The 25,427-nt window shown below is 37.3% G+C and overlaps 1 protein-coding gene and 1 pseudogene across 1 annotated transcript in view; one reads left to right on the plus strand and one right to left on the minus strand.

Annotated features, from left to right (window-relative positions):
• The window catches only part of LOC136867479 (uncharacterized), a 1,202,473-nt gene that overhangs the window by 1,131,922 nt on the left and 45,124 nt on the right, over positions 1-25,427 (minus strand). The gene's annotated exons all lie outside the window — the stretch shown is intronic.
• LOC136865910 (uncharacterized) lies at positions 15,550-20,830 on the plus strand (annotated as a pseudogene).

Genomic DNA, 25,427 nt, shown 5'->3' on the forward strand with positions numbered 1-25,427 from the left:
AACTGCTAAAATTCACCTCCTAATATCGCACAAACCACGAACCTCGTATTTCGTGACTATACACTATCCGCCATATATTCTATTGTGCAGAGATGTTTAATTATATATATATATATATTCGTTTACGGCCATTAGAGACCAGGTTAGATAACAATTACATGTTTCTGGAAGCCTTCCTCACAGCCCAGAACTTCAGCATCCTCTTTCTGGCAGCCTGTCTTCTTTCTTCCGTCCACCCACGGTTAAGTTTTGGTTCGTCATGCAATCCCTGATATCTGTCGATCACTGACCTAAACATTGTCTTCTGAATTTAGTCCCACCTGTCTGAGATCCTTTCTCACCTCCCTGAACCATTTGTCCGACACTTTAGATCTGCTGTCTAGTATTGTGAAAATCCTTTTCGTTAGTGTCTTCTCATCCATTCTAAATAAATGCCCATAGAATTTATTATTATTATTATTATTATTATTCATTAGGACCAATAAGGACCTTAGATCTCAACTGTTTGTCTTCTTGTGGGTCGACCAGGTTTTCATTCTTTCGGAGTGTGCTGTCTTCCATGCATCAGAATGGACACGCTTGTGTCGAGTTTGGGCTTCTTCTCGGTGACTCTGTCTGAGTGGTGCTCGGAGTTGAATGACTGATTCTGAAATTCCATACTTTCAGAGATCTTTACTGATCTCCACCAACCAAGGAGCTATCCTTCTGAGACTTCTGAAGTAGGATTCTTTCGGCTGACAGTCTGAAAAGACGAGCGTAAAAAGTTATCCTTCTTTGCTGGATTAGGCTTGATATCATTTCAGTATGGATGTATATTTCTAAGTTCTTTCGAAGTCAGTAAATACCACCTTTGAGACTGGGAGCAAACAGGCTATGCCCTCAGAGTGATAAACATTCTGCTGCATATAATGCTTCAGGTCTAATAACAGTCGGTTAATGTCGAATTTTTGTAATTCTAGAAATGGAATTCTTCATATATATTGTACCGGGCGGTACACCTCCGCGCCGCTAATTCAAACATTGCGCCTGTTGAAACTCCTCTACTGGAGGAAGCCTGAACTTTAACAACCATCTTAATTCTAAAGTTTCTCAGAAGATGTCGCTATTGTAAATTTTGTGGAGTTCTGAACTGTGTCTTTTTCGATTTATATTTGTTTTCTCTGTAGTGAGAAGTGTGAGCATTCTCTTCTAGATGGCACTACTGAAGAATTACAATTGTGCACCTGGTGCGAAGTGAAGGAACTTCCTTTTTTTTTTTTTTGAGAAATTTTGTGTTCATAGGTTTGTTCTTTGTTAAATTTCTTTCAGTCATTTTTTGGGTTGGCAGTATAACCCTTCTCCTTCCGCTTGTTTTGAATTTAGCCAATCCCGAATTTCTCTAATTAAGTTTTGACCAATTACGTATGTCTTCTCCGATATGGATATGTTGCTTGATCCTAGCCAATAAAATTGAGGGGGGTGTGGGTTCTCATTCATGAAACGTCTCGAATTTTCCGCGAGAGTATATAAAATGCTGATTTTCTTGTCTCCGGGCCACTTCAGTAACATCTTTCTTAGAGTGATTATGTAGCAGGGGGCGGGAAGCGCCTCTTTCTTCAGGCGGCAGTTCTTCCATAAGGTAATGGCCATTTAATAACTTCATTTCTTGCTAGCTCAGCAGTTAAACTCTCGGGCAGGTTCGAAACTTTTATCATGTAACCTTCCTTTACAATGTAAAAGATACTTGGTATAAAATGATGTCTCTTTAACTACAAATTGGGATAGAGAGTGCTTAACCCTCTCGAGCTCCCTCTCATATTGTTTTTGAGGTGACTACGTTTTCATAGCTTCATAATGTAATAAATTTTCCTATCGTGTCACCTCCGTAGTATGGGATTAGCCCTTGAATAAGCGGCCTAAGAGCCAAATAGGTTTTAAAAAGGTGTATTAGGAGTGCAAGTTACGCCTCCACTCATGTTGGTATTTTGGGGCCATGTAATTATCCTGTTTCTTTACTGAATAGGCCTCAGTAGGTTGGGTATTTTTACCCCTGTTCTTGTGTGCCTGGAAGGCAGCTTGAAAGTGGAGTTTGGTGTGGCATTTGAATTGGCTTGAACTTTGAGAGCGGGTTGCTCTTTCTTAAATTGTATTTTCTGTGTGCCTCGAGCAGGCTTAACCGGGTAATTGGGAGCAAATGCTCCTTGGCATGATTGTGGTTTTCTGCCCCTTTGTTGAACCTTGTGTATAAGTAAAGTTGGGCTCATTGTTCAGGGATTGTGAATCTGGGGCTCGAAGCCCAAAATCCATTAATAAACTGTAATTGTACATTCTTAACTTGTTGATATACAACTGAGTTCCTGTTATGCTTGTTATTTCTTGATCTCGAAAATATAACCTTTGTTAAATTTTAAATTAATTTTAATTTCGTTGTTGAGACCTATTCATCCCAGCACCTTCTTTCACCTCTAACTACCACGGATAAGTCCGTAACATATATGTTTTGAGCGAGTCGGAAGGCTGTTTCAACCTTGTTGACACGTGTTAAGAAACAAAATTCTCAGAATTATTGGATTCAACCCATTCACCAAAGGTACTTGAATCTTTCCACTTTCAAGATTCTACCGTGGGTAGACAAAATATGTGGTGGAGCATTTATAGTGTTAGAAATGAAGTGGATTTCAGTATAGGAGATTTTTAGGCCAGTCAAAACACTGCGTATTCATGCAGGTAATTGATTGGTTGAATTATTATTATTATTATTATTATTATTATTATTATTACATCGATGAACTTGCTTAGCTGATGTGTTGGCCTTCTTTTCCTCCCAAAATCTCTTTATCCTCTCGCTGAGCCGCTTCCTTCGTTCTTCTGTCCAAGTTACAGTAGCTCTGGTGTTGGGTTTGTCTTCAAAGTGGTGATTGTCGATTTTGGTTCTGAATTTACATCTGTCCTGTACAATCTTTTCTGAGATGTTGATTTCCTGGGGATCTGTTTCAATTTCACGAAGCCAGCTGTTCTTGGTTTTAGACGAAAGGACCAGGTTGAAAATTCTTTTAGTTAGCCTGCTAGTGTTCATTCTGATAATGTGTCCATAAAATTTCAATCGTCTTTTCCGAAAAGTGTGAGAAATTTTTCAGAATGACAATATATCTCCTGGGATGATTTTTTCTCCATATTCCATCCATACAAACTGTATTATTATTATTATTATTATTAGTATTATTATTATTAGCTGAAGACAACCCGCTCCACTTGGTACTTTTGTAAATCCGTGCGATTTTCTCTATATAATGCAGAAGACGTTCATTTAAAGACCACCATATTTCTGTTTATTCCTTTGTTTTTATTCTCTTCCGGAGTAGATAAATATCTTACATTCTAAGTCATTTCATGAAAACGAATTATACGAACTGCATTTGATGTCTTTTTCTCAGACGCATAAACAAACAGATTTTCTGCTTGTCTGACACGGGAGAAAGCAACGTTGAGCTGGCCAGTTTGAGCAGGAATTCTTAACTCCGCAACTGTAGAACGTTTGACGCAGAGTCATATTGATAGTCATATATACCAGGAATGCCTACGCCCTGGGACATTATATTTGTAATTCATAATTTATTAAATAATATTGATAGCTCTAACATTTGGAGACAGCATGTCCAGCTAACAATCGAGACTCAGGTGCTCGCTGTGGGAGTGAGAGAGACACAGCGCTATGCGACGTAATCGCCACGTGCTGCAGACCCACCCATCTAGAATGATCTCGAAGCATTTTAATATCTACTAAACCCCGTAAACTACGAAAATATGAAGTACACCAAAGTAAATCTCGAATTTGAAAAGTAAAGTAGCCAAAATATGAAGGAAATTCACGTACTAGTTTCCGAGATATCAAGGTGGAAACGGAACACATTTTCTTGGCTTGTAGCAGAGCGCCAGCCAGCTTTCCGTATATAAGAGCGTTGCGTCGCAGAGTACAGTAAATTACTGTACACGCAGTGAATAAGACTTTTTTAAATTGCGTGTCTCTCGGCGTTATGCGAGAAACAAGATGCGGTGTTCCCCATACGTTGTTTCCCATGTAAAGTGGAAGTTGTGGAGGTGTGATGAAAATGGCAGGCTCACTTGCCTACTGCCATTCACAATTGAGTTTGAAAGTTTTTCATTATAATGGCAGGCCTCCTTTGCATTGTGCCGGTCACAATCGATTTGGGAAGCTCTCGACACAAAGGCAGATTTCCCTTCCTACTTCTAGACACTTTCCAGTTGAGGAATTTTCATTATAATGGCAGGCACCTTCCATATTGCTAGTAAAAACTGAGTTGTGCTCTTACCATTAGAATGCCAGTCAGTTACTGAGTTACGCTCGCGTTGGTGAGTTTTGATTACTTTTCCTAATGCCACTCATACTTTAGATGGGTAAATTTTATTATAATGGCGGGCATACTTGCCTACTGAAAGACACAGTCGGGTAGGGGAGGTTTCAAAAAATTGCACGCTCCCTTGCATTCTTCCCGTCAAATCGAGAAGGGAATTATTGATTACAATGGTATGCCCCCTTTACTAATGCCAGTTACACTAGTTGGAGAAGGTCCCAATTTCTACTACCAGTCAAAGTCAGTATTGGCAGTATTGATTACAATTGCAGACGCCCCTCTTGCTGACAGTCACTATCGATTTCGAAAGTATTAATTATAAAGGCAGACACACCCTTTCTAGATCGCTACGAAATAACGTCAATGAATATACAGATCGATATACGAAAGTATATGAACGTTTACATTTATAGATTAACTGCTGCTAAACTGTACTTCATATCCAAAAATGGATTGCATCAAAAGACCCTCCATTTAGCGATCTACATGATCGATCTTATTACATTTTCCCGTATCTCCTCTTTTTATTGGTTAGACTGAGTTAGAAACGTTGAACAGATCGAAATTTGGGTACAGTTTCCACACATGGCATCACTTTTCGGATACTTATGTGACAGCTTGAAAGATAGAATTTAGTTCACATATGGCCACTGAATGGGCCAATGTTCGTGCTGAATTTGATGATTCTATCCTTACTACAAGTGCGTGAAACTATGAAATATATGTGTAAAAAGTACAAAGTTTACCTATAATTGAGATATACGGCCAAATCTAACGTGTGAGGGATTGGGATACGACAACATGTAGTAAGACCAAAGTTGTAGATCATTCCAAATTGAACTGAGATTGTGCCTTACGTTTCGTGATACGACTTACCCTTTAGCCGCCAAATACGAAATAACGAAAGTCTGGATCATCATTTAATTGCCTCCACATTTCTACATTTTAGAGGGTAAAAAGAGAATAATTTAAACATCTTGGAATTTTTCCATCGGATAAAGGCTAAAAGGTGTAATTTGGCCAAATTTCAATTTTCTAGCTCTTCTTGCAGATAGTGCCACCGTCGTGATTTTGGGGAGCGGGGTGAGGACTTTCAGGACACTTTTAAGCCCGTGAAACGTATAGGTCATCGCTTAGGATAAATATATAAGACTGCGTTCCTATGCTGAGCACTAAATTTGAAAGACCCTACCTAGCCCCATCAGCGAATTTTGAGAATTTTCTGTTTTCCTTTGATACCAAATTTTGAGTTTCTAAGATGTCTGGAAGTGCCTCATTATTTCACGTCTATTTTCATTCTTATACCTTTATATATATAAACCTCACATGGAGTAACCTAGATATGAATGCATACTTTATTTACCGACATGCAGAGCTCCAAAACCGACAAGAAAGTGCGTTTGAAGGTGGAATTGGATGTATTATTAAGTTTAATAGTGCGTACGGTATGGAGGGCAAATTCCGTCCCCGCACCTTATTTCGTCCTCCTAAGTATTTCCAGGTTGTACTGTTGCTACATAATGTTTATCCGCACGCACGCGTAACCTCATTCCCTCGTCTTATTGCAAGACTTCGTTGTGTGCACCACGTTCAATTTCCGTGTAAAAGAAGGATTCATTTTTCATGCTGACCTCAGCTAGTGCAGTATTCAGATTAAGAGCCTGTTGTTCCTAGAGTGAGCACTGATATGTGTATGAAATACTGGACTGCATTTCAGTCGTGTGGTGTAGTTCCGGGCGTGTAATAGCTATAGTGATGTGGTTTGCATGAGTTACTGTAGCTACTATTATAATAAATCAGTGAATGTTCCTAATTTCGCCTCCACTTCATTTTACTTCTTATTTATGAAGATTATTATTTTTAGGAGGGAAAACGCAAACAGTGGTCCAGGTAGGCTATGAAAATGGGTATTAAGGCAGCGAAGGACGATGTAATGGGTTACACACTTTCAAGAATAACGGTTAAAATACCACGACCAACGCTGAAAAACTATGTTAAAAAGAGTACCAAGAAAAATATTTTTCATAAATTTCCTTCAAGTAGTTCATTATAGGGAAAATGTTTGGTAAGTCTAGAAAGAAAACAAATTAACTGTACTTTTCATAAATTTGGTGCGGGACGAAATTACGAACACATTTTTATAGTTTAGTTTTTTAATGTTAATGTTTATGTCAAATATTGACTATCTTACGTTTCATTCTAAACTGCTCGCGAGTGGAGAATATATGCAGTAATATAATACCAGTTTCCAGCCTTGTCCATAATATTCCTGAATGTCTACAAATCGTAATCTACTAAGGGGACGAAATATGGGCTCCACTACCTCATGTATTCATATTAGGTTATATTTGACATTAGTGCATACATTACAAATTTCGGATTTTTGTGCAAGTTTTCTACTTCTATTACGAATATTTTAACGTGTTCTAGAAATATAGTGCAATCAATGTGGTGAACCCTTTTGGAAATGAAGCGTTTCAAAGGGATGAGGCACTTATCAAACATACTCTCAAATCATACCAGAATCAGTCATGAATCTAGGAACACGTGGATTGCGTCTTGGTGATTCGCTGGGTATTAAGGAAAACGTGAAACGTGAATTAGAGGGATTACTAGGAAACCTTGGGCTATGTCTGCAAACAAAATACCGTGATGCACTTAAAGCAAATCCGGACAAAGATATCATGATAGCTATAAACAAATATATAATGTGGATCTACCAGAATTTTCAACACCTACACTCGCTCCCGAAGTCAGGTACTGGCCTGTCACATCCGTAGATATAGATATTATTCTTCACATTGAAGCCAGTTTTAACAAACTCCAACACTTGGGGAAGACTGTTGCAATGTACTGCAAAGGGTTTGCAGTGAAAGATGGAAGAAGAATGTGTATTTAAGTGTGTTTATTCAAGTTTTTGGTTTTTAAACGGTTTTATTAAAACTTTTCTAATTGATTTATCATGCGTATTAACACACTGGGCCGATTGCAGAAACGATGACTAGTTTTAAACCTAAGACAACGTCTACCTAAATAACGTCTAAGTGGAGCACGATCTTCCATTACATAAAAAATGTTCAGCCGATTTTTAACTCGACATCATTTAAAGTTTCAATATTGGTTTGAAAATGAAGATAGAAGTATCTTTCATGCAACTCCTTGCTTGTCGCGAGCGCCGAGCACCAGTCAGTGTCTTCCTACACATTACTCAAATATGGCTAGACATGAATAATAATAATAAGAAGAAGAAGAAGAAGAAGAAGAAGAAGAAGAAGAATCGAATGGCCTCAGCTACCGTGTGCAGACATTTCGATTTGACGCAATCTGGCTGTCTGCTCGTCAATTTCGACGTTCCGTTTTACTCTAGGCCCACTAGATGGCAGACAGAGTAAACCGGATCTCTCTTGGGCGTCTATGGCTGAGATTTAATTAATTTTGTCGAGTAAATACCAAATGTATCACCAGAGATCTTTTACATGCCGATATCGTACGACATGGAGTATCGAATGGACTTTTTTCTGCCCTTCAAAAATCCGACTACCTCTGCCGGGTTTGAACCCGCTATCTTGGGATCCGGAGGCCGACACTTCCCCACAGATAAGAGTATCGCGTTCGGTGGAAATTAAATCTCATAATATGTAAGATTAAGTACTAAAATGTGATGCAGCTATGAATTAGCTTGCATTAAATCATTTTTGGTCCCATTTTCCTCATTTTAAATGCCTAGTTTCATTAATTTACTGCCTTTTTCAGCCGAAATAAATGTCAGAATTCCGGTCTGTTGTCGTCACTCTTTGAGTTTAAGCGCGGCACCACTGCACGGCGAGAGCGGTTCATCCCCTTCCAGGTTTTCATGAATTTAACCAAACGCATTACTGTACTGAACATAACTTGAACCATTAATAAGTAGCCTATATTTACTGGTCGGAATGCGAGTAACAAATGCACTCTAGCGCGGACAAAAGTTTTGCTATGAGATTTATATAAAAATTATCATTTTTTTCTGTTAGCACAGAAAATGGTAATGCGTTTTCTCCGTCAAAACAATAATTTTGTCTCATCATTTGTCGATAGGCAGCTTATCTGAATCTAGTGATGGCAAAACTTTTCAAAATATCGATATATCGGTTTTTCGATACATCGGTATCAAAATATCGATCGTCATGAAACCGCAATACGTCGTAACCCACAATAGCTCAATTTTACAGGATTTCAATAGCACATCATAAATATATTGTGATAAAGTTATATTGATTCACTCGTGTCTAGTGTAAATGCTACAATGCCCAAAAGGAATGTTATCATTTTTCTAAAATTTACGTGAGTTATGTCATTTTGAATCAAACAATTTGTACAGAACGTGCGTTACGACGTTTTGCATGTAGTACTTTCCTAGAGATTTACTGTTTTGATACAAAAAATAAGAGCTAAGAAGGAATAATAATAGAATATTCTAAACACATACTGCAAAAATAAAGTGGGTAAATAATAAAAGTCGTGCAAAATAACAAAGTAAAAATAGGCCCTATACTTACAACTTCAGGAATTACAGATAACTTCCCACTGCTGCTTAAGGAAAGTGTTCATTCTAAGAGTGTTCTCTACACGTCATGGGCAGAAACATTTTAAAACATTTGTATGATACCAAGAGAAACATACGTATACATTACGAAAATATTAGCAATCTTTTGTACCAGTACTCTTAAGTCAATCACTACATTTCAATATGAGCGATTGAATTGTAGAAGGCATGGCAGTGTTTTTTAATAAGTGATTTCAACTGCTGCAGGTGATAATACTTCTGGGAAAACATTTTCCGTGGTTTGGTGTTGAAGTAAAGGCGTTTTCACTTCTTTATGCCGTTGGGGTAGTAGTTGCCAGTCTTCGTCAAAATTAACTTTGTACTCAATATCTCCATTTGGACTATGCTTGAGACATCTGATGTATGTTACCTTTCTCTGCCCAGACCTTATATTAAGAAACCTGTTAAAAATTCAAAAAATGGCAACATTAGATATTTATTGGTAAGTGTTCAATCCGTACAATCACATTGATTAAATTTTCTAATGCTATTTTTGTTTACCTGTGCAGAGGCTTCTGTGAATAATCAGTGAACGTATCAAAGATTATCCATTTGGCTCATAAGGGAATGGTTTCTTTCTTGCTCCTTGCGTGATGGTAATGTAATTGCTGGGTAGATGGACTGGTCTTTTCTTCAGATTTCGTTGCATTGTGCTGTGCACCCAAGTAATATTATTTACTTGCCCCTCTTGCCAATTCATTTCTTATAATTGCACTTTAATACGAAACAAAAATGAAATGTATAGCTTATAATTAATCAATAATCATAGGTGCAAACGTTGATGCTGACAAATCGGTATTGATTTCTTTGAATCAATTGCACGCAAAGTGATGTGTAGTTGTTTGAAAACTGTGAAGATATGGTAAGTTAATTCGGATTTATAGCCTGGATATATGGTGCAACCTTCACTGCCATTAAGTCCATGGTACAGTGCATCGTTTCTGTGCAGCAAGAGTTTTATCACATTTCTTTTCTTTCCAAGCTCTATCTCTTCTAATTTTATGCTGGACCCACTCTTCTTCAGAAAAATTACCTGCCTCATGTTCAGCACACACGTCACAGTGGTCCTCTTCCAGTAGACGGATGAATATTTAGTTCTTCTTACTGGAGTTCCATTATCATGTTGCATTTTCTCACAGTACAAATCATATAGCTGGGCAAAGGAATCTATACTCTGTTTGAGAAATAATTTCGATGTATTACTCCTATTGTAATACGAAGGAAGTCTCGGCAAATCAGTCAAGAATTTATTTAAATGCTCCAGATGCTCTTTATGAGCTGTAGGTCTGTCACTCTTCCTGTTCTTCACGGAGACATCATTTGAAGCATACATTCTTGCTGAACTTATATTCACCCAATCTGTCACAGAAAGTTCTCCTAACCGCAACGTAGAAAAGAACATCTTCTTGCAGAAGAGTTCCTGATTATCATTCTTTAATTTCATGTAGTAAAGGAAGGTAACACCTCTCCGAGATTCTTCTTCAGATGTGTATCGCCGCTTTGGTACTAATATCTTAACATTGCAACAAATAACTTTCACTGCTCCCATGACATTATTGACCAAAATTCTTGAAATATATAATTTCGCTCCTCGTCAAAAATATCATCACACTTTCGTTCTGCACATTTCCTACATGATTCAGAGTTGCATCTATCGCCTAACACCCTTTCATTTCTGGATTGGTCCTGTTCAACATTATTCTGTTTAATCCTATAACCTATGTATCTCTTCCGTTCCATACGCAGCCTTTTATTTACATTTTTGCTCCAGCACCTTTCTTTGCTTTAAAGAAGTATCACGTGGGGAATGATGAAATTCTGTATCAAAAGGCATATCTAATTAAAACATCTGGGTTATCTGCTATGACAGAAATGTTGGTGTATGTAGCAGAATTTTGTTTTTTGCTAAGTTCTTCCAATTCCATGAGTGCCCCTGCAATATCAGCAGGTAAAGCGGAATGTGCAGTAATGCTGGAATTATTGCAGTTATTTGTTCTGGAAGAGTAACAATCACTTCATTCATTTCGTTAGAGGAATCAAGTACTGGAATGACACTCATCTGAATTTAATTCAGCATCTCCCTATCATCTGCTTCCAGAACATAAACATGACCTTCTGGATATGATGTTGTATTACTGCTACTAGCCAAACCGTCATTTGTAATAGGCGAACAAACCAGTACGTTCTCAGGATCTTCAAGCATATTACACTGTGCCTGATTCGCAGGCCTAAAGTTTTCATGAAGTGATATAGGTGCACAATCAGTATTACGATTTAAGTGGTTTCACACGTGATCACAACGAGAGGCTTACTACAAAATATCCATGTAAACAAACAAAACGGCTACCTGCAATTTTTCGTAACCCTCACATCTGTGGGGTATAACATTATGCCATTGCGGCTACGGATAAGATAATGCTGAAAGCAAAATATCGTTACCCCAACAGCGTGGAATACGGCATTGAAAACATCACCGGTGATACAACATTTTGTTTTCAATGAAAATAAAGTAGAAATATTTATCGGAAGGATATTACATTTCTACTGAAGGTGTAAACATAACTCACAAGCCTGAAAATGCCAAAATGTTAATTTCGCTTAAATTGAGGATTACGACATATTGCCGTTTCATGAACGCGATGTCATTGAAATATCGGTCTTCAAAATATCGATATATCGCCAATATATCCCTTTTTAAAAATATTGGTGCTAGTATCCATTATTTTAAGTCTAGTTTTACATTTAACACAATTTTTAAAGGATTCATTAGGTTTAATAAGTCTCGACAGAGGTCAGAAAAGAAACTTAAAACAATCACCAAGTAACATGACTTTTTCACTACAATGACACATTATAAAATCATGTACAGCCGAAAGATGTTATGATACATAGAAAAACAGTACATGCAAGGTGTCTAGTAACGATCTAATAACTTACACCGAAAAATCATATGAAAAAACTACAGACGTATAATTTGTGCACGAAGTACAAGTGATAATTATCCGAGCTCTATAAAATAATAAATAATGTTCTTCCCAACTTCTTCCTCAGCACTGCAATTCCAGTTGTTCGTGAAAAAACATGATGATGATCTTAGGATAATTTCCAATATCTCTTAGGTAAGCCATTTAGAAAAGCAACTTTGATAACAGTTTGCCATTTAATCGGTTTCTCTTTTCTGTGATAGTGTTTGAAAACAGTCTCTCTGCTGGGACACAGGTAGCTATAGTGCTCAAGTATTGCCCAGCTAACGTGTAAAGCTATGCATACAAGTTGTGTACCACGAATGAGTTGTGACATTGCCACTTTATTTACCGAAGTGAATTGACAAATGAAAATTCAAATTACGTAACTGTAGCATGCAAATATTGAAAGGGTCTGAAAAATAATCAAATCGGGGCCAAAAGTATTACAAAGAAATATCGATATATTGGGTACAAAATATCGAAATCGGCAATATATGGGAACTCAAAATATCGTTGTCGATATATATTGAAATTTCCATCTCAAAATATCGATATTTCCGATATATCGATGTTCGTTTGCCATCTCTACTCATCACTCCACGCTCCGCGGCATAGCAACAAAGACAGTATTTCGGCCACTTTATCCGTGCATAACATGAGATAACAATTAAAATGAAGAAAAGGATTAATAAATAAAAGAAGCTCGTACTTTATGACAGGAGATGCAGGGAATGTTCTCCTCCCGCATCAACACAGGTCTGGCATCGTCCGATTAACACGCATTAGTTCGTCTTCTCTTCGGATTTTAACATTTTCGTAGCGCGCCATGCTGAGCTCTCTAGTCCAAGTCTTCTTCGGGATTTTGTAGGCGTATGTTCTAATCTTCCTGCGATTTCATTTGCTGTTTTGCTCCCTAAGTGCACGTTTTTTAACACTTCGCGTGTTATCAAGTAAAGAACCAGCTCCTCTCTCTCTGTTTACGAGTTTGGGCACTGTCCCTCATCGAGGAGGGCGTACACCTGGAAGTTGTGCCTAATGACTTCCCTGCAAGGCTCTGTTTTCACATAATCATCGTATATAAACTCCTTTTCGTTTACAGCGTACACATGTGGAGGCATTTTGAGAATTATAACCCGAAGTAACACTTCACAACTCGAGTACAGTTGGAGCGACAAATCAACACTTAATACACGTTCTAAGCATAGACCTGGGTTGTGTAACGGGAAGTGATGTGTCGACGGGAGACAGATATGCAGACTGGAGTTCCAGCTCCGAAGTCATGCTTCTCGGTTACATATTGTTGTTGCTCTCACCACCGGGGAGGCGCTGGGGCTGAAGACACATGAAACACATCGCTGATGATATGATCGTTTACTTACAACGACACACATTAATATGTGACAGGCTTTCTTATTCAGAGTACAGGAACGTGCGGTGAATCTCGCCGTCACTCTTAGCACGGAAGAATCCCCGTCTGGGTGAGGGCGGTAACATCTGCCTGTCGTAAGAGGCGAGTAAAAGAGGCCCCAGAGGAGCGTGGGTAGGCGCCCACGGGGCCCTTAGCTGAATCCTGGTGTTTTTTCCACTTACTTGTGCCAGGCATTTCACTTTCATCTATCCTATCCGAGCTCCCTTGGTGAACTCTTGTTCTTTTCCGATCGCGACGGTATTAGAGCACTCGAAGCCTACGGAGTCTTTCATTTTCATGCCCCCCGTGGCTCTTGTCATTATTTCGCCGATATCTTCATTTTTCGAAGTGTCGGATCCATTCCATTTTTACTCTGATTAGTGTTATATAGAGGATGGTTGCCTAGTTGTACTTCCTCTTAAAACAATAATCACCACCACTAGCACGGAAGTAAAGTTATTTGTCATGTTCTTGTCGCCTAGCGACCGTCTCGCGCTTCCTTGGTGCTGTCACCTGACCCACTTTCGTGGCTGTGGAATTCTAGCGCTGTTGATGTCACCATACTCACTTATTATCCGTTCAGTCCAAAAGAGTAAAATGGCTCTTTAGTTCATAGCGTTAACTCTTCACGGGCGGAAACGTATATAAATATATAAAAATATAGATATATATTGCACCTGCTCACCCTCTGAGTCCCAGGCTAGCATTAATCTCAGGGGTATCGGCTTATTTTTAAAGTCATCAAAATCTCAACAGAAATATAGAGGCACCAGTAAACACAGGGATGAACGGGGCATACAAAAATCAAACTGGGGAATGCTCAATTGTAAACATGAATTTAAGAACTCCATGATAGGACTAGGAAGTAACACTCAAAATTTTCAACTACAATAAAAAGATTATGAGAATGGTTTCCTTTGAAAATAAATGTCATAAGGAGCCCTGAATTTAGATAAAATTTATCACGACATTAATTTAACAACACATTAAATTGTAAGATTTCTGACTTCACCGCAAGTGGCGACAACACATTTATAATGTCCATCCTGAAAAAAGAAACACAAATTCGCGGTATGTTTCACCACTTGATCCCGTTGGGATCGAATCAGCGTTCGTACGACCAGGTGGTCCACAGGGACGACCCTTCTTTACCCCGGGGGCCCGAGAATAAATCAACTTTATTGTCGGCTTCCCGATCCAATTTAGATAGAGTACCTCCGACAAATATATACATTTCCCGATGTCGGCGTATCGGATTGAGTAAGCTACGATGATTAGGGAAGGTGGATTTCACGAAAGGACCCTATAATTGATCCAGCTGATGCCATGCCAACTTGAACTCGACACTAAAAAATATTGACTCATGATCCAATATGAAGGGCTCGGTGGAATATAGTCATAAGCCACCATTTTGTTGTTTTTGAGATGTTCATGCCATCGTATTCTTTAAATTTCCCCATTTAATGTCACACTAAAAGTTTCTTGTATTTATAAAAGATGGCAGCATATGATAGGTGGAAGGTCTTTACTTTGCCATCTAGTGACAATTTCAGAACTAACAGAGTTATACGCCACACCAAAATGGCATAGAAATCAAGAGTGAATGAAGATTTCTCACTTGCTCTGAAGACTTTTCAGAATAATGAAGCTGAAAGTGAAGAGTCAGATCCTCTTGATACAGATGGTGATGATTATTGGCCCCCATTAAGCAACAGTTCCAGCTCCAGTGACAACTTGGTAAGAGTATAGGCATATTTTATCATGGATAACCTCTAAGTTGTGGCTTGTGACTGTATTTTCTCATTCTACTTACTTTACAAATAACTCGTATCTTATGGAAATGTATGAACAAATAGCGTTAGATTTGATAACTATAGAATAAATATTTAGTAGAACTATTAATATTAACAATAATATTTACATATTGTGTCATGTGAAAGCAATTAGCAATTAAATATCTATTGGTGTGGCTTATAACTATGTTCATCTGGATGGAATGAAACTTGTGAGACACTCTATGAGGAGTATTTACAGGGTGGAGATCCTGAAATAGCAAGTGCTCTGTTACAGAGTTTAGAAGAATCTCGACAGCAGAAGTGGAACAATACGGTTGAGACTATGGACTTCAAACAGTCCAGCAGAAAAGCCTGGAGTCTTCTCAAGAAACTTACCGGAAACAAAACCTGCCACAAGAGAAATGGATGCATCACCCCCAACCTAGTAGCTGAACATATTGTTAATATGTCACGAGCGCCCTCTGATAAGAAACATACGGTCCAAGTAAAGAAGTTGCTCAAACAACAGAAAAGCAAGTTGCAGGATAACTCTATATACTCGGAACCATTTTCACATCTGGAAGTAGATACTGCTATTAAAAGCCTCAAACCAGGTAAAGCTGCTGGCTTTGATGGGATATTTCCTGAGTTTCTGATACATAGTGGTCCAAACACAAGGCTTTGGTTGGCTAAATTCTACTCTAATATATTATCGTCTGGACATCTGCCATATGAATTCCGGGTAAGCAAGATCATTGCAATTCTGAAACCCGGTAAACCGGAAGACAAAGTCGATAGCTACCGTCCAATAGCATTGCTGAGTGTTTGCTATAAACTCCTTGAGAGACTTGTGTACAATAGAATTAGTTCGGCCATTAATGAAACGATCCCAGAAGAGCAAGCTTAATTCAGGCAGAACCGAAGCTGTGTTGACCAGGTGCTAGCACTAACAATTCACATTGAAGCTGGTTTTCAAAGGGGTACTATAACAACTGTAGTCTTTGTAGATCTAAATGCTGCGTATGATACTGTGTGGAGGCAAGGGTTGATATTGAAGCTGCAACGAGTTATCCCTTGCAAAACTGTAACCACACTGATCAACAATATGCTAACCGAAAGGCTCTTCCGTGTCGTCATGTATGATGACATTAGTCGTCTTAGGAAACTAAAAAATGGTCTTCCCCAGGGATCAATATTGGCACCTCTTCTATTCACTCTCTACATATCGGATATCCCTGAGACAAAATCATTAAAATTTTCTTATGCAGACGACTTAGCCATTACCATTCAACATCCAGATCTGAGCCATGCCGAGCCATCCTGACGTCTGACCTGAATACACTTAGCTGTTACTTCCGAAACTGGAGACTACAACCCACCATGAATAAGACAGAATCTGCTTGCTTCCATCTCCACAACAAGTTGGCTAATACAAAACTCCAAATATGCTTCAATGGCTCAGTGCTAAAGCACAATCCTAATTCAAAATACCTCGTGGTAACGCTTGACCGAACCATATCTTATAGAAAGCATCTTGAAAACCTCAGATCTAAGTTGAGATCACGTAATAATATTCTGTTTAAATTGTGTGGAACTTCATGGGGTGCTTCAGCGGACACATTACGACGCACTGGGCTTGGCCTTGTGTATTCTGCAGCTGAATACTGCTCTTCAGTATGGCTTAACAGTTGCCACGTGAAGAAAGTCGATGTACAACATAACACCACCATGCGTATCATCTCTGGTAATCTGAAGCCTATTGCAACGCACTGGCTGCCAGTCCTGTCCCACATTGCTCCACCAAGCCTGCGACATTCAAGAGCCCTTGTTCAAGAATATTATGAGGTCATGTCCAATCCAACTCTACCTATCCACAGAGATGTTGCAGATCTCTAGTGCAGTGGATAAACAATTTAGATATCCATGTGTAATTGTTCCCTACTTACTATGTATTCTTTGGAGGTTTTTTTGTATAATATTGTATATACTTGTCCATTCTGTAAATTCCATACGCTTAATAATAATAATAATAATAATCTGAAATTGTCTGAATTTGTTACTCCTAATTTTACAGCTTGAAGTTAGTAGAATGCCTGAGGAATCACCAAGAAAACAAAACCCATCAAGGAAAAGGAGGCGTAATAGTAACCAATGGAAAGTGGTGAAGGCCAAACGAAGACGTAATGCTGGTCGTCAGCATGTGTCCATTAGAACAAATAAAACCATTGATGCAGCTTCATTGGGACCTCCTTTCAGCTGTTTCGATAGATGCTTCACTGAAATTGCTGGAGAGGGAGAGAATATTTTTCACTCTTTCTGGGACTTGGGGAATTTCGATACCCAGAACGCATATTTAGCGGTAAACATAAAAATGATGCCAAAAAGCGAAGATTTGTTTTCCTTTATTACACAGAGTGTTTTAATACAGAAGAACCTGACTATACTAATATTATAAAGAGGAAAAATTTGTTTGTTTGTAACGAATAGACTCAAAAACTACTGAACCGATTTTAAAAATGTCTTCACCTATAGAAAGCTACATTGCGAGTGAGTAACATGGGGTGTATTTTATCTTCAAAACAATTCGAAGTGGGGGGCACAGGGGAGATATAAAAATAATAGGGTAATATCGGCAAAATAACGAATTTGTCGTATAAGGACGAGACAAAGCTCAATTTAATACTCTTGACGCAAAGAACAAAACTCGGTAAGCTCTACGGGCCCGAAAACCATGTTTTAAGGCCCTAAAACCAACCGTTACGGAGATATTGGCACCACTCTACCCCTGTTCTAGGAAACGGATAAAGTAATGAACTGCCGTAACCATGGCAACGTCTGCTCCAGGATTCTACAGCAGCGAAAAATCACAAAAACTTAACATGTTACAGGCATGAAAATTGATATTTGGAATCCTCTTTAAAAATAAAAGAACACAAATGTTCGTTTTCAGAAAATCCACTTAAGGAGGGGGGGGGGGTGAAAGAAAGTGAGGAAGGAATTGAATTATTTATATGAGGACACATATATCTCAAAATTTGAAATTTGTACTTGGAATCTTCTTTAAAAATGGACACAATCTGTTTGGAAAATCCACTTAAGGGGGTGAAAAGAATAAAAAAGCGGGTGAATTTTTTTAAAAAAAGTTTCTTCTTCTTATATCGCTTTACCCACACCTGTGAGGATGCGGGTGCGAACTGTGTCGCACATGAGGATTAAACCCTGTTTTACGGCTGGATGCCCTTCCTGAAGGTAACCGTATGTGTAGGGATGTAATTTATACTTCTATACTAATATTATAAAGAGGAAAATTTTGTATATTTGTTTGTAACGGAGAGACTCAAACACTACTGAACCGATTTTTCTGTATTTTATTTTCAAAACAATTTGAGGGGGCGACGGGGGGAGATATAAACATATTAAAATAATAGGCTAATATAGGCGAAATCGAATTTGTCGTACAAGGACGAGACAAAGCTCATCTTAAGCCCCTTGACGCAAAGAACAAAACTCGGTAAATCCTTCGGGTTCGAAAACCATGTTTTAAGGCCCTAAAACCAACCATTATGGAGACATTGGAACCACAAACCACACTACTCCTGCTCTAGGAATCGGATAAAGAAACGAACGGCCGTAACCATGGCAACATCAGTTCCAGGATTCTACAGCAGCGAGATTATGCATGTACATTTGGGTATAGCTGCCAACCAAAATTGATATACATATGACTTACTATCTGGAAAAAATAATCTATTGTGTAAGACGCTCATAGCACTCCTTTGGGCGGGGATTGAAAGGGAGTGAAGTATAAAAATAATAGCCCTGGAGATCTCCGTAGTACAGCGACCAGCGTTTGCCGACGGGCCTCCGTTTTTACGTACTGGCTTAGGTTTCAGCATTTTGCGGAGTCTGTTACCTATAGTTTAAACTATTTTCTATCAAATCATGGAGTAGTAGTATCACTGATGTTATTAGTGCCGATATTTTGGTCCACATTTACGATCACTGTAACCATAAAACCTATATACTGTACATGACTTGAAAAAATTTCTCAACATTTATTCTCAGTTTCATTATATGATGTGCGTCATGAGTGACAAGCCCATAGAATTATAATCCCCGATAATTATAGTAGTTTCTTTTATGCATCGCGTATTTCCTTTATCAATCAATCAATCAATCAATCAATCAATCAATCAATCAATCAATCAATCAATCAATCAATCAATCAATCAATCAATCAATCAATCAATCAATCAATCAATCAATCAATCAATCAATCAATCAATCAATCAATCAATCAATCAATCAATCAATCAATCAATCAATCAATCAATCAATCAATCAATCAATCAATCAATCAATCAATCAATCAATCAATCAATCACTACTGATCTGAATTTATCATTTGTAATAGTTACAAAATGTCGGATCAAACAAATACATTCAATAATATTTATATTTGTGGTACTATCTGGCGAAATTATACTTACACTAAACCTGCAGCTTTGTGAAGAGAGCAGATATATCTAAGTTGGAATGAAGGAAAAACATGGTAGCAATAGATCTTAGAGGTCAACGCTAATTAGGATCTAATATTTAGAGGCCCCCATGAAGAAAAGTGGAAGAATTCCAAACATGACAAATAATTTCTACGTACTTAAGTAAATACACCAGTAATATAAATATGAGTAACTAAAGCCAGTTTCTGATAACCCGTACGAAGAACGGGTACTTCTGCTAGTTTCTAATAAAATTGGACCATATATTTCTTGAATAAATGGATATTTAAATCTAATTGGTTTATTCCATAAATGGGCATTTACTTAAATAAGTGCATGTTAGCTTTCATGTATTGTTGGCACATTAAATAATTAATAAGAATAATACCTTTTATTTCTATTTTCAGCTATCCGAAAAAGACAAAGAATAAAACCTCATCCAGGGCAGTGACTTTCTCATATCATGTGAATGTACATGATGTTCAATTTTCTATCTGCAAGGAGGCATTTTTGAATGTTCATGGATTATAAAATCATTCTAGACAAGTGAGAAATTTGCAGGCTGTTTCTAGGAATAATTTCAGTTCTCTACAATCCTAATGCTAGTGATCTGAATATCACTACATAACTGTTATTTGTGACTAAAATACATAATTGCTCGTGGGCTTTATTTTTCCTTTCAGGTAAGCACATGAACCACGCTCATAAATTTTCAGAGGAAGCTGTGCAAGGTGTTCGGAAATTTATTGATGCTATACCGAAATACAGAAGTCATTACAGTAGACAACAGAACCCCAATAAAGTTTACTATACTTAGATTGTGATTTAACGATTTCGTCTTTGTTCCGCGATAAATATTCTAACTATTGCCAGGAATACCAGCTCACCGCTGTGTCTGAAAGTAAATTCAGGGAAATTTTTGTCACTGAGTATAATATAGGATTCAAAATTCCAAAATCTGATACATGTCCAAAGTGTTACTCATTTCAAATTACTGTGAGCAATTCGGAGCTGCCTGAAGACAAACTTCAATATGAATTACATCTTAGAAGGGCAGAGAGCGGGCAAAATATGATTTCATCTTCAACAGCTTTTGCTAAAGGGAATCCCCAACAATACCATGTGATAGCAATGGACATGCAGCAAACATTGCCCACCCCTAAACTGACAGCAGGACCAGCATTTTATAAGCGTAAACTGTGGCCGTACAACTATGGAATACATGACTGTGGAACAAATAAAGGTTAAATGTTTCTGTGTAGTGAAAACGAACGAGGATGAGGATCTGATGAAGTTGGTAGCTGCTTGATAAAGTATCTATAAATAGCCAAACCACATGCTGAGGAACTCCATATAATAACTGCAAGGGACAGGCAAACAATTGGGCTCTAATTGCTTTGGAAAAATCTCTTGTGGCAACCAAGAGGTTTGAAATTGTGCAGCATTCCTATCCTGTGGTGGGTCACGCTAGTCTCCCTTGTAATCGCGATTTTGGTCGCATTGATCTATTTGCTAGAAACAGACTTCCAATAGTATATACCCCAGATGAATGGGTGAATGTTGGGAAGTCAGCAAGTCCAAAAAACTTCATTGTGACAAAGATGAAAAGGGATGACTTCAAAACTTTAGATGATCTCAAGTCATTGCTATCAATACTCACTAAATTCACAACTGGAGATTCAGTTCACTTCAGTGAAGCTACACAATTTCAATTGAATTTCAAGGACCCTTTTCAGCTAGGTGTTAAGCACTGTTATACTATATTAGGACCAGTTCAGTATGCAAATATTCGCACCAAGAAGACAGGAAGACTTGTGGAACATGATCCATTTCAGCTCAGAGTAAAAAACAGAATTGAACTTCCTGTCAACCACAAGAAATTGACTGATGTCATGTCTCTCATGACATTCATTCCCGTAGCCAATCAACACTTCTTCTTGTCCCTTACAGGAAGTAACGTTGAAGATAATGATGTGGAAGAATTCCCTTGAGATACAGATTGTTTTTTCTTAAAGTATGTGTATTCATTCTAAATACTGCGTTTTCTTTAATTAAGTGTGTTCATTCTCAAATATTATGTATTTATAAATACGTGTAGGCTTATACATTCTCTAATATTGTGCTTTTATTGATAAATAAAAATGTATTCGCCCTCAGTATTTAAATTTCTTTCCGGGAAATAAAGTCATAAGCCCATGTTAGTTATCTCATTCATTGAAAATGCTCTTAAAGCATATAGTAGGGCAAAGTGTTGTTCCACTGTCTCCCATATGTTTTATAACACATACAGGTGTTCATTTATAAGAGGAAAGTTATTACAAATGTAGTGGATGATTTACAGATTTGAGCTGAACTTTAATTTTTCATTTACTCAGAAATATGTTACTGTGGCTTATGACTATATTCCACGAAGCCCTTCAATTATTGCCAGGATCGACCGCCTCGTATGAGTAGGTGTAACGGGAAATACCGGACGACCCTCCCCTCTCAACCCTCAAGCAAAATAAACAAACCGGGACTTACAGTATCTTGACGCACAGCAAGTCGTCTTGTTACGGGTCAACATACAATTATTATCTTTGTTCAAATTCTTAAGCTGAGGGATATCGTCGTTAATAATTTAATTTATTATTAGAATTATTATTGATCCATAATATGATTATTTGCGTCAATTTAGCGTAATCGCACGAATGGCATCCGCATAACTTTAACTTGCTCCGGTCAGTTATTATTATTATTATTATTATTATTATTATTATTATTATTATTATTATTATTATTATTATTATTATTATTATTATTATTATCCACGATGGCATGATTATTATTGTGCCGGCTGGCACACCTCAACGCTGCACATTTGAATTTTACGCCTTAAAGTACTCCTCTACAGGAGAAACTCTGAACTTTAAAAACTGGATCAACTCATTAGCTTCTCAGAAGATGTCACTAGAGTAAATTTTGTGATTACGAAGTTGTCAATACTGTGTGGAGTTCAACTTGTTTTGTTTTCCATTGATCAAGAAGTGTGGACATTCTCTTATAGATGTCTCTACTAAATAACTATGATCATGCACCCTGGTGCGAAGTGAAGGAACTTTTTTTGAAGATATTTTGTACTCATAAGTTTTCCTATAAATAAATTTCGTTCTTTCATTTGTGGGTTGGCAATATTAATCTTTTCTTTCCGCCAGTTTTAAAGTTAGCCAATCAATTATTTCTGTAATTAATTTTTGAACATTTGTGTCCTTCTTCAATTTTGATGTATAACTTTTAGCCAGCCAATAAAAGCCTGTGGGTGTGGCTGTTTTATTCATGAAAGGTCTCGAATTTTCCTCGAGGGTATAAAAACTGCAGATTTTCTTGTCTCTCGGCCACATCATCAACAGTTAACTTAGTGTCTGAACGTGTATCAGGAGGCGGGAGGCGCCTCTTTCTTCAGGCAGCAGTCTTCAATAAGGTAATGGCCGCTTAACACCTTTATTTCTTGCTAGCTCAGCAGTTTTACCCGCGGGGAAGGTCCGAAACCTTTACCATGTAACCTATCTCTTAAACATGTAGAATTCTGTAAAACTTCGTATATATTTAACTGTAAATCGGGGATAGAGAGTACTTGACCCTCTCGAGCTCCCCTTCATTTTCGATTTGAGGTGACTACGTTTTCGTAACCGTTTTTCTACTCTTCCTTAATGTGTTAAATTTATTCTGTATACGAGTCACCTCCATAGTTTGGGAATAGTCCCTATTTCATCGGCCTAGTGCCTCGTAGGTTTTAAGAAGTTTCATGTAGTAGTGCAAATTCTCGCCTCCATTCATTTTGTATTTTGGGCCATTAACTTTACCTGTTATTTTTCTACTAAGGCCCAGTAGGTCTGGTACAAGATACCTCTGTTTCTTTGTAAGTGTTGTGGTCTTTGATAGGCTCAGGGCATTGAGAGCAGGTCAGTTCTTTTACTTGTGGTAAAAGTACCTCAGAGAGGCTTGATATTCAAAGGTTCGAGCAAGTGCTCCATGTTATTAGGGGTTTTCTGCCCTTTGGTAAATATGTGGTTGTGAGCTGAGAGCTCAGAAATTGTAAAAATTAGGGCTTGAGGCACAGATTGTTAAATTGTCTCTAAATCTTGGCTTTCCTGGTCTTGTACCTGATTTGACTTGTTATTTGTTGAAATTTTATGTGAAAATTGTTAAGTTTTGATACTTTCGAAAATATAACCTTTAATGCAATTTTAATTCATATCTCAGCTTTGTGGATAGACCCATTCCAGCCCGCACCTTCTTTCACCTCTCCATTCCACGGGTAACCCCGTAACAATTATCATTATTACTACCGGACGCAAATTACAACTGTTAATACTATTATTATTATTATTATCATGACATTACTCATATGATATTATTATTATTATGATTATTATTATTATTATGATTAATATTATTATTATTATTATTATTATTATTATTATTATTATTATTATTATTATTATTATTATTATTATTATTATTATTTGGGTTATGATATGGTCATGTCCGCAGACGTCTCAAGATACCGGTCGCGTTTACAGGCATTCAATGGTTAAAAAATCCCAAAAATTGATTATTATTGCGATAAATATTATTATTACTTTTGATCACTACGATTTTTCTCCGTCCTAACGTTATTATTATTATTATTATTATTATTATTATTATTATTATTATTATTATTATTATTATTATTAGTTTTAAATAATCAGTTCTACTTCTCTTTAACATATTTAACAATGTCCCTTTATTTAACCTGGTCCAGATTTAGATGTATAACCATTATCATGATTATCATCACGTGTCATTCTTAATCATCACCCCGTACGATCATTTATAAGGAATCTCAACCTCTTTAGTATATGGGTCCGTAGTATTCCAAATGACTATGTTCGCAGTCCATCTATTTCGTACGTACTACTACGGGTTCGCATCATTTCCTCTACGAAATTCAATATTACTCTGTTTACATTGCCCGTATTCGTACGCTCATTTCTCTGTGTTTATCATTAATTTCACACGTTTCTTCGAATCACATTATATTTCAACACAGTTTCATTATACAATAAGTGTTCCAATACGGAATTCATCCCTCTTCATCTCTTAACATAATTTTATTCAGTTATTAATCAGAGTTTTCAACTGATTTATTTCTCATCGACGACATAATACGATGTATTTATATCCTTACTGCATGATCTTTACAACGTCTTTCTTCACATGTGATTTACTTCCGAGGTCATCCTCCACAAATAATCGCAAAGGCGTGACTGTATATTCGCCTAAATTTGACAATCATGAATACCTAATTATTTGGCCTACGTGGTTCTGTCAATAATTGCAGATCAAATATCTGACATTTATATAAAATATATTAGAACCGTAATTTAAACAACACGTTTACTAATATGTAGGGTTTGTCATCACCGGTATCATTACTCATAATTATTATTTCACAAATTTTAATTATCACCATATTTTAAGTCCAATTAGAAAAAAAAACTACTCTGTCATTAACGATTCCCGTTTATCTTAACATATTATCCATTCAAATTCCTATGTATATCACCATTCACATTTGGATACGATATTTCATAAATTATGATTATTATTATTATTATTATTACTTGCTGACAATCCCTACAAATTTGTCAACGTAAATTTACAAAAACAATTTAACACAGCGGAAAACACTGGCATGGCATGTGACGTCAAGTAATATTATCTGACCCGACATTTACATTACTACAATTTAATTCCGTCCGCTTATCCTAAATTTAGAATGGACTCGGGAAGCGAGCCATTTGTTACATGAAGTAACCAA

The sequence above is a fragment of the Anabrus simplex genome, chromosome 3, assembly GCF_040414725.1.
Source record: "Anabrus simplex isolate iqAnaSimp1 chromosome 3, ASM4041472v1, whole genome shotgun sequence".
NCBI lineage: Eukaryota > Metazoa > Arthropoda > Insecta > Orthoptera > Tettigoniidae > Anabrus > Anabrus simplex.